A 15720-nucleotide genomic window follows, 5' to 3' on the forward strand; every position below is an offset into this window, starting at 1 on the left:
CCGCAAACTTGAGCAGGTTATATCTAAAACCGGTTGTTCTTGAACTCATGTTTATTTAAACTAAGGAATGCTTCTCAAATCGTGGCTATAAAGTTCATGAATCGATTCGAGTGAATCAAACCGTTTTTGCTTAGACTGTGTCTTGTGTAGTTACATAAGATCTAAGCAATTGAAAAACTCTCTAACTAGTTCATTTGAGTCATTTGAACTAGTTATGGTGAAGAAGAGTATGGTTGATATGAAAGTAATCATATGGCTAACCATTTGGTTAACTATTGTTGAACCAACAAATGTTAATGTTTGGGAACGGTTCGTACACCCAAAATTGGACATTTCATTTGTGTGTAACAAGCTAAGTTTTCAATCCAACGGTTGAGAAATATTAGCTTGAATCTAATCAGGTTTTCATCTAACGGTGAATGTTGAATGCTTTGTTACCAAGCTAACATTGATTGCAAACCCTGATTTGAAAACTATATAAGAGAGAACTCTAGCAACTGGGAAACCTAATCCCCACACCTTACGTGTGATACTAGTTGCATAGCTAGAGTCGATTCTCCTTTAACCTTTGGTTTCTTCTTCTAAACCAGGTTAACGACTTAAAGACTTCATTGGGATTGTGAAGCCAGACCGATACTACTTTTCTTGTAGTTGTGTGATCTGATCTTGCATCTTCTATCGTTACGAGTACGATTGTAATAATTGGCTCAAGATTTTATATCTCCAATAGGCAAGATAGAAAAGTAATCACAAACACTTCGTCTCATCGTTTGTGATTCCACAATATCTTTTTTCGCTGCGTCGATTAAGATTATTGTGAGGTGATCAATAATACTAGGCTGTTCTTCTGGAATATAAGACCGGTTTATTGATTGGTTCTTGTTCACCTTGATTTATCAAAAGACAGAACAAAACTCGTAGGTATATTCGTGGGAGACAGATTTATCTATTACCGTTTCTGTGTGATACACATTTGTTTATTGAAGTCTTCGACTTTGGGTCGTAGCAACTCTTAGTTGTGGGTGAGATCAGCTAATGGAATCAAGTACGTAGCATCCTGCTGGGATCAGAGGCGTAGGAGCATAATTGTACCTTGGATCAATATGAGATTGATTGGGGTTCAACTACAGTCCAGACCGAAGTTAATTTGGAGTAGGCTAGTGTCTGTAGCGGCTTAATACAGTGTGTGTTCAATCTGGACTAGGTCCCGGGGTTTTTCTGCATTTGCGGTTTCCTCGTTAACAAAATTCTGGAGTCTGTGTTATTTCTATTCCGCATTATAGTTGTTTTTATAATTGAAATATCACAGGTTGTGCGTTGTTCAGTCAATTAGAATATCCGACCTTTTGGTTGTTGATTTAAATTGATTGACACTTGAATATTGGTCTTTGGTACCATCCAAGTTATCTCTCTAGTATTTGATAAAGACTTGTAGATTTCTATTTGCTTGAGTATATATCAAATCGAGAGATTGAGATATAAACTCTTTGATATACTTTTATCTAGATTGAGTTTGACTGTCTAGTTGATGCTCTAGAAAGTATATTGGAGTTTGTCCATACAGATTGATAATCGAATTGTTGGGTGTGGTTGTTGTACCCCCGCTTTTTCAATTGGTATCAGAGCAGGAAAACACGTTCAAGCCTCACAAGCCTGTGTTTTTAGCGATCTGACTCTATGGACAGAAAAATCTCTAGAAATGCTTCACCAGGATTAAAAATCAATCGTAGAAAAAGTTCTAATAAACTGGTTATTCTCCAGAAAAAGTTGGATGAACAAATCCGGATCAATTCTGATCTCATAGAAGAAATTGCAATGCTTAAGGATTTGAAATCGGTTAAAATCCCTTTAATGGATTTGAATAACTTCAGTTGCTTCTTTTTGAAGAACAGTCATAAGTCAAGTAATAAACAACATTCACAGGTTGTCAAAACTGATATGACTCAGAACTTTTCTGACGATTCCAAAAATGTTGGCCCATGTTTGTTTTGTGATTCCTCTAATCACTTTCAACATACTTATATGTCCTTCCAATAGAGACTAAAAGTTGCAAGTAATCTTCACACGAAAACTAAAAAACTTAGTGCTTCTATAAAAGGACGTACAAAACTATCAGGAAACCCTAAACAAGAAAGTACTAATAGTATGGGAGCTTTTGCTTTAAAATTAACATCACCCTTTCAATGGTTTCTTGACAGTGGATGTAGCAGACATATGACAGGTGATCTCACATGGTTTGTTTCTTCTGACGACTATGAAGGAGGACCAGTAACTTTCGGAGATGGGAGTTGTTACTACATTAGCAAGAAAGGGACTATCAAACTGCCTGGTGTACCTGAAATCCATGATGTAGTATACCTAAAAGGTATGACTGCAAATCTTCTTTCTATTAGTCAAATTTGTGACAAAGGCCATCGAGTTGTCTTCAATGAAAATGGATGTGACATTGTAGACAAAACTGGGAAAGTATTTTTTCAAGGAACTCGTGATAAAAACAACTGTTATCTTCTTGATACTCAGTTTAGCAATTGTTGCAATTTGACTAAGGTGGAATCGACACATCTTTGGCATGAGCGTTTTGGTCACATCAACTATCGTCTTCTAACTAAGATCATTAACAAAGAACTTGTTAGAGGCGTTCCCAAAATCAATGCAAAGATTGAAGGTGTATATGGTGCCTATCAAAAGGGTAAACAAACTAAAGTTCACCATAAATAATCTCGAGATATTCTCACTAAAGCTCCACTTGATTTAATTCATATGGATCTCTTCGGACCAATTCAACAACCCACGGTTGCTGGTAAGAAGTATGCTTTATTTATGGTAGATGATTACACCAGATTCACTTGGGTTGCATTTCTCTCTCATAAAAATGAAACCCTTGATGAATTTAAGATTATTGTTAAAAGAATCCAGAACAAACAGGGTCGCAAACTAAAGAAAATTAGGAGCGATCGTGGAACTGAATTCAAAGACACCAAGGTATTTGAATTTTGTGACGAACTGGGGATCATTCAGCAATATTCACCACCCATTACTCCTCAAGCTAACAGAGTTGCAGAAAGAAAGAATATGAACATTCAGGAAATGGCCAGGGTAATGCTCCACAACAAAAACTTACCTCTAAGGTTTTGGGTAGAAGCTGTTTTTACGGCATGTTATTTGATCAACCGTGTTTACTTACGGTCTAAAACCCTAAACACTTCTTATGAGTTGTGGTATGGAAGAAAACTCAACCTGCACTATCTTAGAGTGTTCGGAAGTAAATGCTACATTCTAAAATATCGAGAATAGAGAGGGAAATTCGATACCAAAAGTGATTAAGGTATCTTTCTTGGCTATGCTTCTGATAGCCGTGGTTTTCGAGTGTTTAATCTCAGAACTCAGGTCATGATGGAGTCTGCTAATGTCATCATCGATGATATTAGTGATTTTCATCATGATAATCCTCCTGTTGAATTGCCTCCAACCGAGACAATTGAGAAAATCAAAGAAATACCAGAATCAGTTGAAGTTATCCCAACTGTTGTTGATACTGATATTTCTAGTGACGAGGAGAAGAGCACTGATCAGGCTACTCCTGACGAACAAGAACGTGTCCCTCCACGACACCTATGGGTTCAAAGGAATCATGATCCCAACAATATTATTGGGGGAAGAGATTCTACAGCTAAGACTAGAGGGCAACTTCAAAACATGTGCAATTTTGGTTGTTATCTGTCACAAGTAGAATCGATGAATATTGATGAAGCTCTGATCGATCCCTTTTGGGTGAATGCAATGCATGAAGAGTTAAATCAATTTATAAGACAAAACGTATGGGAACTCGTACCTTGTCCCTCCAATATTAATATTATTGGAACAAAATGGATATTCAAGAACAAGTCTGATGAATTTGGCACAATTATCAGAAATAAAGTCAGACTTGTCGCTCAAGGATATTCACAGATTGAAGGTATCGACTTTGACGAAACCTTTGCTCCTGTCGCACGCCTTGAGTCCATTAGACTCTTATTAGCTCATGCTTGTTTTCTCAAGGTTAAGCTTTTCCAAATGGATATAAAATCCGCGTTCCTAAACGGAATTCTAAAGGAAGAAGTCTATGTTGCTCAACCTAAAGGATTTGAAAACCTTGATTTCCCAGATCATGTTCTTAAGCTCAAAAAGGCATTATATGGGTTCAAACAAGCACCAAGAGCCTGGTTTGAAAAACTTACTACTTCTCTTATTAGAAAAGGTTTTTCAAGAGGTGGAGCTGATAAAACTTTGTTTACCATATGGATTGGGAAAAATGTTGTCATTGCTCAAGTCTATGTAGATGATATCATCTATGGTTCAACTTCAGAAAAGCTTGCAAAGGATTTTCAGGTTTCACTTGCTAAAGAGTTTGAAATGAGCAATGTTGGTGAATTAAAGTTCTTTTTAGGATTACAGATTCAACAACATAAGGATGGAATCTACTTATCTCAAGAAAAATATGCAAGGGATCTTGTTACAAGATTCAGTCTAGATAAGTAAAATCCGAAACTGAAACCTATGCCCACTACTGGTAAACTACACAGAGATGAGAAAGGAGTAAAAATAGATCAAAAATTGTATCGATATATTATTGGTAGCATTTTATATCTTACAGAAACTAGACCTGATATTTTTTTTAGTGTTGGTTGTTGTGCTAGATTTCAAGCTAATCCAAAGGAATCTCATCTTGAAGCTGCAAAGAGGATCATACGATATGTCAATCACATTGTCGGGTATGGTCTATCTTACACTTTTGATACTAACACTGATCTTTCTGCTTATTCAGATGTTGATTGGGCAGGATGTGTAGAAGACAGAAAAAGTACATCAGGGGGTTTCTACTATGTAGGACTGAATCTTGTGGCTTGGCATAACAAGAAACATAATTCACAATCCCTGTCTACATGCGAAGCAGAATATATTGCTGCTGGCTCATGTTGCACTCAACTCCTATGGATGAAACAAATGCTAGCTGATTATGGAATTGATACTGGAATAATGAAGATCTTTTGTGATAACTCTAGTGCGATTCGAATCACTGAGAATCCCGTTGAGCACTCAAGAACAAACCACATTGATATAAGGTACCATTTTATTCGAGATCTCTATGAAAATGGTATCATAAGTATGGAATTTGTGCCTTCCGAACAACAATTGGCTGATATCCTCACCAAAGTTAGCCATATGAAAACTTTCATATCAACCTTGTTCATCTTTATCACAACTAGTTCAAATGACTCAAGTGAAACTAGTTTTAGAGTTGTTCAATTGTTTATATTCTCATAGAAGTATACAAGACACAATTGAAGCAAAATCGATTTTGATTCTCTCGAATCAATTCATGAAAATTATAGCCATGGTTTGCAAAAGATTGCATTCCTTATTATATAAATGTATTTTTTCATGAAAAACCCAATTTTAGAACTTAACCCACTCAAGTATGCAAACGGGTACACATACCTAAGTAGCCGGACTTGGTCTGGGTTCGCCAGTATGCGAACAGGTACGCATACTGTCGTACTTGACCAAACACATTTGAATTCCTGGACTTGAACTTTTAAGCTGGTACGTATACGGGTATGCATACTAAGTTCCCTGACTTCAACTATCAAACCAGTAGGCATACGGGTATGCATACTATGGTTTCTGGGCTTGGAATAACTTGCAATAGTTAGCATATAAGTACGCGTATTGTGTTATATCCAATCAACGGTTAATCGTTCTAAACTCCATTTTAATCATTGAAACATTCTTAGAAGATAGGAATAGCTGTCTCACACAAACTATTAGCTTCAAAACAATTTTCAAGTGATCAATAGATCAATACGAAACATTCCGAGTCTACATCAAATGACTGTCTTACACAAATCATGTAAGATGTTACCAGGCGATTTTCACATGATCATCTTTTGACTTTCTTCTAGAATAAAAGATGAACTTGGTTAAAGCGAAAGCTTACTGAAAAAGTGGGGGTACAACAACCACACCCAATGATCAAAGACATCATGCTTGGAGTATCCATAACGTATGGGTTTGTGAGAGGAAATCACAAATTCAACTCAACAAGTAGTCTTGAGATAAAAAGAGGTTTTGAGGAAGGAAAAAAGGAATGTAGGGTTTCGAAACCTTTAAACAGGTTCGCACACGTCCAACTCACAACCCTATAAAGACTGGAATTGTCGATAATAACCCTCCTTTGTTGATAGACAGGAAGAACAAAAACTAAGAAAAGAAGAAAGAAAACTTTTCCTAAAGCCTGAGAGGTACAAAATCACTGTCTCTTTTGATCAGGCACATGAGACAAGATTTCCAAATCAAAACAATCAAGTTGTGTTGTGGTGAACAACAATTTGTCCACCATTTTCCTCTTGAGAGGAATCCACAGACCTCTGTCTATCAAAACGATTCGACCATACTTTCTTCTCTAATGGTCTTGATTTATCCTTGGAAACTAACTTCTTAGACGAAGATAACATCCTACATATCTCAGCGGTCTTCTGAGCAAGTTTAAGCTTCCTTGCTAAATGATTTGCTCTTCGTTGAAGTTTGTTGACGTGCCTCAATTGGTGTTTGTACTTGTGACACCTTGAAAGTTCATGACCCTTCAGAGAACAATACGAGCACGTCAAACTAGGATAAAATTCAGGCTTCTGAGATGTGCACGCATATAGACACATGGTGGAACCTGAAACATTACAAACAGAGTTTCCAAGAAATGGGTCAATTTTTTCTTCCAGATTAGTTGGATTATCTTCTGAAAGAATATTGATATATGTATTGCTACAGTTATCAAATCAATTTTTTCACCAAGAAGTGCAACACTTGATTTCTCGTCTTCATTAGAATCATAGTTGTCAGACATTTCATCAAGAGTTGCAGCAAGACCTTTGTTCCCGGTGTATTTTCTACGATTTTGGAACTCGTTTGCAAAATGACCGAATCCCTTACACTTAAAGCACTGAGGCATATCCTCATCATCGTTTTCATCTGATTCCCTGTTTTTAGGAGGAATACGATTATGAGATTTAACTGATGCTTTAGGCTTATCTCTGGAGAACCGTTTACTTCTCTTCAACAGAAGATCCCTAAACTGTCTTGTGATCATCGAGACCGACTTGTCAAGATCTTCATCTGATGAATTTTTCTCAGAGTGATCATCTTCAGAGATATACACTTTTCACTCTTATAGAGTAATTTAGTGTCCTTTTGTGCTTTGAACGCAACATCCTTAGTTTTGGATGAATGTTCATGATCAAAGATCTTAAGCTTCCCAACCAGTGTATTTCTGGAGAGATTATCAAGGTTATTTCCCTCAAAGATGGCACGCTTCTTAGAGTCGTATCTGGATGGCAGCGATCTGAGAATTTTCATCACAATGTCCTTTCAGGAATAGTCTTACCCAATGCAAAAGATGCATTAACAATTTCAGACACTCTGTGATTAAATTCATCAAATGTATCTCCATCTTCCATACGAAGGTTTTCCCAATCGGAATTAAGGTTTTGAATCCTAACTTCCTTATCATTGGAGTTACCTTCGATTACGGTTTCTAAGATATCCCACGCATCTTTTGACCTCGTGCAATTTGACACATGGTGCTGAAGATTTGGGGTAATGGCGTGTATAATGGCATTTAAACCGTCGGAATTTTGCTTTACAGCATTTATCTCGGCAGGGGTGTATTCACCAATATCCTTGGGAACGTTTGCAAAATGACCAAATCCCTTACACTTAAAGCATTGAGGCATATCCTCATCATCAGTTTCATATGTTTGAGGTTTAACTGATGCTTTAGGCTTATCTCTGGAGAACCATTTACTTCTCTTCAACAGAAGATCCCTAAAATGTCTTGTGATCATCGAGACTGACTTGTCAAGATCTTCATCTGATGAATCGGTCTCAGATTGATCATCTTCAGAGATATACACTTTTTTACTCTTATCAAGTAATTTAGTGTCCTTGTGTGCTTTGAACGCAACATCCTTAGTTTTGGATGAATATTCGTGATCAAAGATCTTAAGCTTCCCAACCAGCATATTTCTGGAGAGATTATCAAGGATATTTCCCTCTACGATGGCATGCTTCTTAGAATCGTATCCGGATGGCAGCGATCTGAGAATTTTCATCACAATGTCCTTTTTAGGAATAGTCTTACCCAATGCAAAGGATGCATTAACAATTTCAGACACTTTGTGATTAAACTCATCAAATGTTTCTTCATCTGCCATACGAAGGTTTTCCCAATCGGAATTAAAGTTTTGAAGCCTAGCTTCCTTTTCACTGGCATTACCTTCAAAAACGGTTTCTAAGATATCCCAAGATTCTTGCGACTTAGTGCAGTTTGAAACATGGTGCTGAAGGTTTGGGGTAATGGCATTCAAACCGTCGGAATTTCGCTTTGCAGCATTTATCTCGGCAGGGGTGTATTCACCAATAGGCTTGGGAACGTTTACATCTCCAACTGCCACGACAGGAGCATTATAGATACTAACAACATATACCCATGATTCAAAATCACGTGCTTGAAGAAAAGCTCGCATATCAATTTTCCACCATAAGCAATTAGAGCCATCGAAGGATGGTGGTACGTTAATTGAGATAGCACCTCTGTCCATAGAGTCATATCGCTAGAAACACAGACTTGTAAGGTCTTAAACGTGTTTGCCTGCTCTGATACCAATTGAAAAAGTGGGGGTACAACAACCACACCCAATATTTTGCTTACCAATCTGTATGGAAAAACTCCAACATACTTTCTAGAGAATCAACTAGACAGTCAGACTCAATCTAGATAAAAAGTATATCAAAGAGTTTATGTCTCTATCTCTCGATTTGATATATACTCAAGCAAATAGAAATCTGCGAGTCTTTATCAAATACTAGAGAGATAACTTGGATGGTACCAAAGACCAATATCCAAGTGTCAATCAATTTAAATCAACAACCAAAAGGTCAGATATTCTAATTGATTGAACAACGCACAACCTGTGATATTTCAATTATATAACAAAATATAACGCGGAAAAGAACTAACACAGACACCAGAATTTTGTTAACGAGGAAACTGCAAATGCAGAAAAACCCCGGGACCTAGTCCAGTTTGAATTTTATTAGTCGATGAAGATCCACCAGTTCCTTGAGTAGTCCTTCGTCTTGTATGAGGATTCCCATGGAGTCTTGAGCTCAACTACACTTTATATCCTAGTCTGAGACCTTTAGCTATATAGGCTAGAAATCAAGACTTATAGTTTTGATCACTAATATTGACAAACATGCTTGAGATAGCAACGCATGCGAGTTCGACCGAGAAATGCTCTAACACTTACCAACACAGATTTCGATAAATATGTAAGCGAGTTAAACTCATCTCGAAATATCGAATGTGTATAAATTAAAGTCTATATAGTTATACGACTTTTGTCTCAATAGGAGATAGAATAGAAATAGACTTCTAAGTGATAGATGAGTTCAAGTCTCCACATACCTTTTGTTGATGAAGTTCCACAAGCTGCCCTTAGCATTTCTTCGTCTTCAATCGATGAACGTCGTGAAGTCTAAAGTTCAAATACACATTTTATCCTAATCCGAGACATAGTTATACGTAGACTAGAAATCAAGACTTATAGTTTTGGCAACTAAACTTGACAAACAAGCTTGAGATAGCAACGCTTGAGAGTTTGATTGAGGAGTGCTAACAAAGGGGAACTCTTGGAAATTGGAATATTTGAATCCCGATACTACTTTTTGGTGTCTCTTAGTTGTATCTAGAGTCGTCCTCTCCAGAAAGCCTTTTAGGGTTTAGCGACTACAAAGACTTCACTGGGATTCGTGAAGCCATGATTAGTTATCTTTTATTTTGATAACTCAAGTATCTTGATCTTGATTGTTTGTAGAGCCTTGCTCCAACGATCAAGATAGATAGTAATCAACAAAGTCTTTTCGTCTCATATTTTATTGACTCTGCAAGTTTTATACTTGTGAGGTGAATAATAATCTGGACTGCACTTCGGGTTGCATAAGTCTGGATTTTGAGGATAACCTCAAGTTGCTATCGATTTCCGTCACCTGGATCTATCGTTTGATTTCGTCATCCGTTTAAATTGTAAATCAGGAAATCAATAATATGCCTAATATGTGGAAGGCAGATTTGGTTTAAAATATTCAATTGAGTTGAAGCAACTCTTAGTTGGTGTGAGATCGTCTTAGGATATCAATTGCATAGAGTCCTGCTGGGATTCAAGAGGCGTAAGGGGAGCGCGCGACTGTACCTGAATCAGTGGAAGACGGAGTTCGGGCTCAACTACATTCTAGACATAAGTTAATTGGTAGTAGTCTAGTGTCTGTAGAGGCTTAATATAGTTTGGTGTTCAATCTGGACTAGGTCCCGTGGTTTTTCTGCATTTTCGGTTTCCTTGTTATAAAATTTCTGGTGACTGTGTTATTTCTTTTTCCGCATTATTTGGTCTATCTTTATAATTGAAATATCACAGGTTGTGCGTTGATCAATGATAGTAGATAGGTCCGATCTTGTTTGTTGGATAAGACTTGATTGATCCTTACATTGGTCTTTGGTACCGTCAAAGAACTCTCTTTGTAGTTAGGTTCACAGATTCAGTTATGTGAACTAGAGAGATATAACTCTGGACACTTTCCTTGATTGAGTTTTAACTCTCGGAGTTGCATTGAGTTTGTCCATACAGATTGCCTACAAAAAAGTTGAAGGTGTATTTTGGTACCCCCCCCCCCCCAGTGTTTTTAATTGGTATCATAGCAGGCAAACACGCGGAGACCTAATAAGTATGTGTTTGAAGCAGTCTGACTATATGGACAGGAATGCAATCTCAATAAACGTACCGCTAACATTTGATGGCTCAAATTACTTATAGTGTAAAATCTTTATACGTTCCTCTCTGCAAGACCGTGACTTTGAGACATGGAAGATTGTAGTTATTGGATATAACACACCAACAGTTATTGTAGACGGAGTTATTGTTGCGAAGCCATTGATACAATATAGTGAAACTGATATAAGTGTTGCAAAGCATAATTGTAACGGGTTAAGCGCTATTATCCACGCCATAATCCCAGATTTTCATCACCATGTGATTTCGTGCACTAAGTCTAAAGATACTTGGGATATCTTAGAAACCGTATTTGAAGGAGATACCTCGGAAAAAGATGCTAGTCCTCAAAACCTAACTTCTGATCCTTACCAGCAAGATATGAGGCTAAGAAACATGCCATCATAGAAGAAAATAACCTTGATACACTTTCCAGATACAGTCTCGTTGGGAAGTTAAAGATCTTTGACCACGAGCGTAGTGTGGCTAAACATAACACGACTACACTTGAAGCCACAACCAACGCAAATATGACTTCCTCGAAGGAAAACTTGTCTTGGGCTGATGAATATTGTGTTGATCATGGTAAGAAAAACTTATCCTTTGTAGCGCCCCCTAAGCTAGCAGCTGACTAATCCAAGAGATTAACTAAATAAAGAGGCACTAAGAATCTAAATCATTTACTTAAACATTCAATTTAGAAATCTGCTACAACTTAACCCAAAACTAGCCCCGCTCAGAAATGTATATATACAAGGATTCCTCTCAAATAATACATATACAATAGTCATTTGGTTTACAAATAAAATATACAACATAATAAACATAGCAGACTAGCGAACTCTGATCTGTCACCGAAACTGAAAGTGGGAATGAGTGAGCACATCATCCCTAAAAGGGGTGCCCAGTAGGAATAACATTTAACTTTCAAGTAATCATAAGAAAGAGTTGAAAAACAATACATGTTTTTCCCAAACATTAAAGAGTGACTAAGTCACTGAAATAAACAAATATGTATATGGACAAACTTCTTCTTCAAACATAATATTCGTGCTAACCACACTCATTAGCTATTGATATCACCAAGACCATGATGACCCACTCTAAGCATAAAAACTGAATTCATGTAGATATAGTTGTGAAGGAGCATATCCTATATACCACAAGTGGAAATTCTCATTTCCCATAACAATTCATAATGACAAACAAGACATTACAGTTCCTTTCCAAATCGTGGAAAGATTCACAGAATCAACAGAATTATCATAATGCAATTTAAACAAAGCGTGGAATGCACGGACAGTCAATGCATGAGTTTGTTAAGCATAAACTTTTGTAAAAGCAACAATAATGGTTACAAAAGAGTCAAATGTATTCCCACCTCTTTTGATGACAATCCATGCGTACCTCGAGATCCACGATCCACTGGTTCATCCTTTGAATCGATCGTTGTTAATATAGACTAACTGTTAATCACACGAGAAGTCTAAGAATCTAGCCAAAAGGCTCACACAAGCCTCATAACATAATCTCATACAATTCTCTAGTTATAGGCTAAGTGTGCTACTTTAATTATTCTAAGCCCATTTAAGGTTCTACACATCTTCATTACCCATCTCTTGCATATCTAATGGCTTACTAATTCAATTAGATTAGGTCTATAGTCTATTAGACAAGACTTAAGAATATCTACAACTTGTAGTAGGAACCAAAGGCTAACTTAGACTATAAGAGTCCATAACATCAAACTAAGAATACATAACGCTAAGCCCAAGTCCACTAGACTCGGCCCATTACACAAGTGCTGACCCAACTGGGTCAACTAACGGTCAATGATAGTCAAATAGTTCAACTAATGGTCAACATAAGTCAAACACAAAGTCAGGTCAATGGTCAAGTCAAGCGGTCAACTGGTCTGGTCAATCCTGGTTATTGAGTTAACTCATTCAGATAGACTGAGTCAGAAATACTAGGTCGAGTCAGTTAAGCTGAAAGAACTCAGGCTAAGACTCTTGCACAAATAATAACTCAAATACAACTTCAACTCATATATTCTTAAGCAAACTTCAGAATCAAAATACAAACACAATTACAGCTTAAATACATGCATTTGCAGCTCTACGCAACACTCCTTCTATATTCAGCTAGCTACAATACTAATCCACGAACAGCAACAACACAGTCAACACTAAGTCTACAACCTGTACCTACAATTTTCCTTAAAAATCCCATAATCCTACACATACTAAACCAACTTCAGTTCCATTCATTGTACAGAACCATCACTTGTATCTCCATCTCTTCTTACTTGTACAAACCCACATAATTCTCAACTGTAAACCCATTCTTCTAACTGAAGTTCACCTGCACCACAAAGTCCTCACAACTGCAGTTTCAATACTAAAAGCTATTTTAACTCATCTCAGTTCAGCAAGCCTGCAATTTCCTCCATCGACTTCATCAACTTCAACTATAGATAACTCCCTCTAAGAACTCAACCACTAAACAACAATCCTCAACCATCACCAAACTTCATTTGAGAGACCCACTAGCTCCACCACTAACCTTAGATACAACATTGCACCTGTAACAACACCATTAGCAACAACTCAGCTCCAAAACTAAATCCAACCACTTCAACAGTATTCCGATCCACTACCACCACCGGATTCAGTAACATCACCACCACCATTGCAAGCAATCCTTGATACCCAACATCATTCCATGTACCCTTACTTATTACAGCTCCTTCCATCACAATTAACTTCAGTTGAACTCATTACAACTTCATCATCTCACAAGCAACTCCAACAACTACAACTCCATCCAGTCCTGCACCTTTGAATACTAACACCAACGATTGCATTTCACATAATTGCAACCCTAACAATCCACTTCTATCAGTTCAACAGTATAATCACCAAATTCAACTAACTATAACATCAACTCAACTCCATTAACAACATAATCTTTACAACTACATATCTCCATCTCAGTATTATTCAACCATAACAATTCAGTTGTCTTCAGCACGACTCAAGACAGCTCAACAATACATATATATTTTATTCACATCAAAACCAATTCTCTGTATACCAAGATATCTCTAATTGAGCACTAAACAACATCCACTTTCACAAATCTACAAAAACCCAACTCAAATCTCTTAACTCATAATCAAATTCACATAATAAAAGAAACATCAAATAAGGAACCCAAATTTACCTCTTTCACAAATATCTGAGTTCTGATTCAATACCAAAGTAAGAACCACCACCAATTAAGCTTGATTCTACTCTTACCTCAAACTCAATTTCATCTTCTAATCTTCCCTGAATTTTCCTGTGAATACCTAATTCTAAATTTGGGGAAGAACATGAAACCCTAACTCCTTAATTCTTCATGAATACTTCATATCATCTGATTAACCTTATCCCGCTCCTCAATCAACCAAACCCACTTCTAATCATCAATTTATAACATCAGATTCACTTTCTAAACATTCTCATAGCTTCTCTCGTGAAACCCTAGATCACTGTCTCTTCATCAAAACAGATGCACATCATCTTCACTACCAGTAACCCTTTCTTGATCATCCTCTATCTAATTAAGTCTCAAAATCCTCTCTTTTGATTCTCACACTCTCAACAGGTGAAGAACGGGACGAAGAGAAGAAAAAGAAGAAAACAGAGAAATAGAAAGAAAAAGAAGAAAGAAGGGATAAGAGAAAACAGATTTCTCTTCGATCGGTGGAGATAAGATCGACCCAATTTGCTGAGACACCCAATCACTTCGACACGTGCAGCCACAAGGGTAATATTCAAAATTATTATTTTACACTCCGAAAACAAATTGATAAATCTTCTTCACTCAGTGTTTGAATGATGCGTGCGAGTAGTCCATTATGCATAACTTTTCGAGACCTATTCAGTGATACTAATTTCGTATTTGGTTCGTTGTTAGATTAATTTCTAATAATTAACGTTCGTGTTAAACTAATCGAGTTATTATCGACCAAATCGTCTCTTGACTAGTCTAATAGCGTTGACGAGCTTGAGGGTCTTTACATTCTCCCCACCTTATACATTTTCGTCCTCGAAAATCAAACCATCCTTCTGGTCTTCAAAAACTCCTCACCGTATAGAGATAATCATATCTTCTACCTGAGCACAAACAACAAGTAACGAAGCACAAACCTATATGGCTTTCTACTAGTAACATTTGTGGCTCTAGGTTCAACTATACTGATTTATGTTCTATCAAAGAGGGAAGTCTAAGTTTCTTACACTAATTTCTATCTTATGAAATACTTGTCTCTTATTCCAAGGGAGATTCCTACGAATTTTTCTAATTGAATTTATAATTATTGGTTTTCTAAAAATCATACCAACTTCTATGATCGGTCATCTCTGAATGCAGTTGCCCTGTCAAGGTTGGCCAATCCCAACAATGCCTTCCTACGAACAGAGAAAACACAACCTTCACTATTCCCCAGTGATGGATTAACTAAGTATTAACTAATTAAGATTAATCAGTCTCTAAACTTTTATCGTAACTGGTGTAAGTCTGATAAATTTACTTCGTAAAATATATAAATAGTCCACATCATTTTAAGCAATTTAATCATCAAAATTTATTTTATTTAATCCTTTGCCAATATAAATAATCCCAATTCGATTTTACTTTAATTTATAATATTTCGTAATTTTAACTTTACTGTAATACCATATATAAATTTTCCCAAAATTATCTATTATAAATTTACTACCAACCTAATTATTCGCATACTATTATCGATTGTATTATTATTCTCATTATTGATAGTCCGGCTGATACACTAAGCCTTAATCTTGTAAATATA

General features: G+C 36.7%; 1 long non-coding RNA gene across 1 annotated transcript; it reads right to left on the minus strand.

Moving 5' to 3' along the window:
- Positions 1–12871: 12871 nt before the first annotated feature.
- Positions 12872–14593, minus strand: LOC113282671. The gene is made up of 2 exons (XR_003327101.1): positions 14085–14593; positions 12872–14001 (listed from the first exon to the last, which is right to left on the minus strand). It is a non-coding gene; the product is annotated as an uncharacterized LOC113282671 (long non-coding RNA).
- Positions 14594–15720: the final 1127 nt, after the last annotated feature.

This window comes from Papaver somniferum, chromosome 5 (genome assembly GCF_003573695.1).
Source record: "Papaver somniferum cultivar HN1 chromosome 5, ASM357369v1, whole genome shotgun sequence".
NCBI lineage: Eukaryota > Viridiplantae > Streptophyta > Magnoliopsida > Ranunculales > Papaveraceae > Papaver > Papaver somniferum.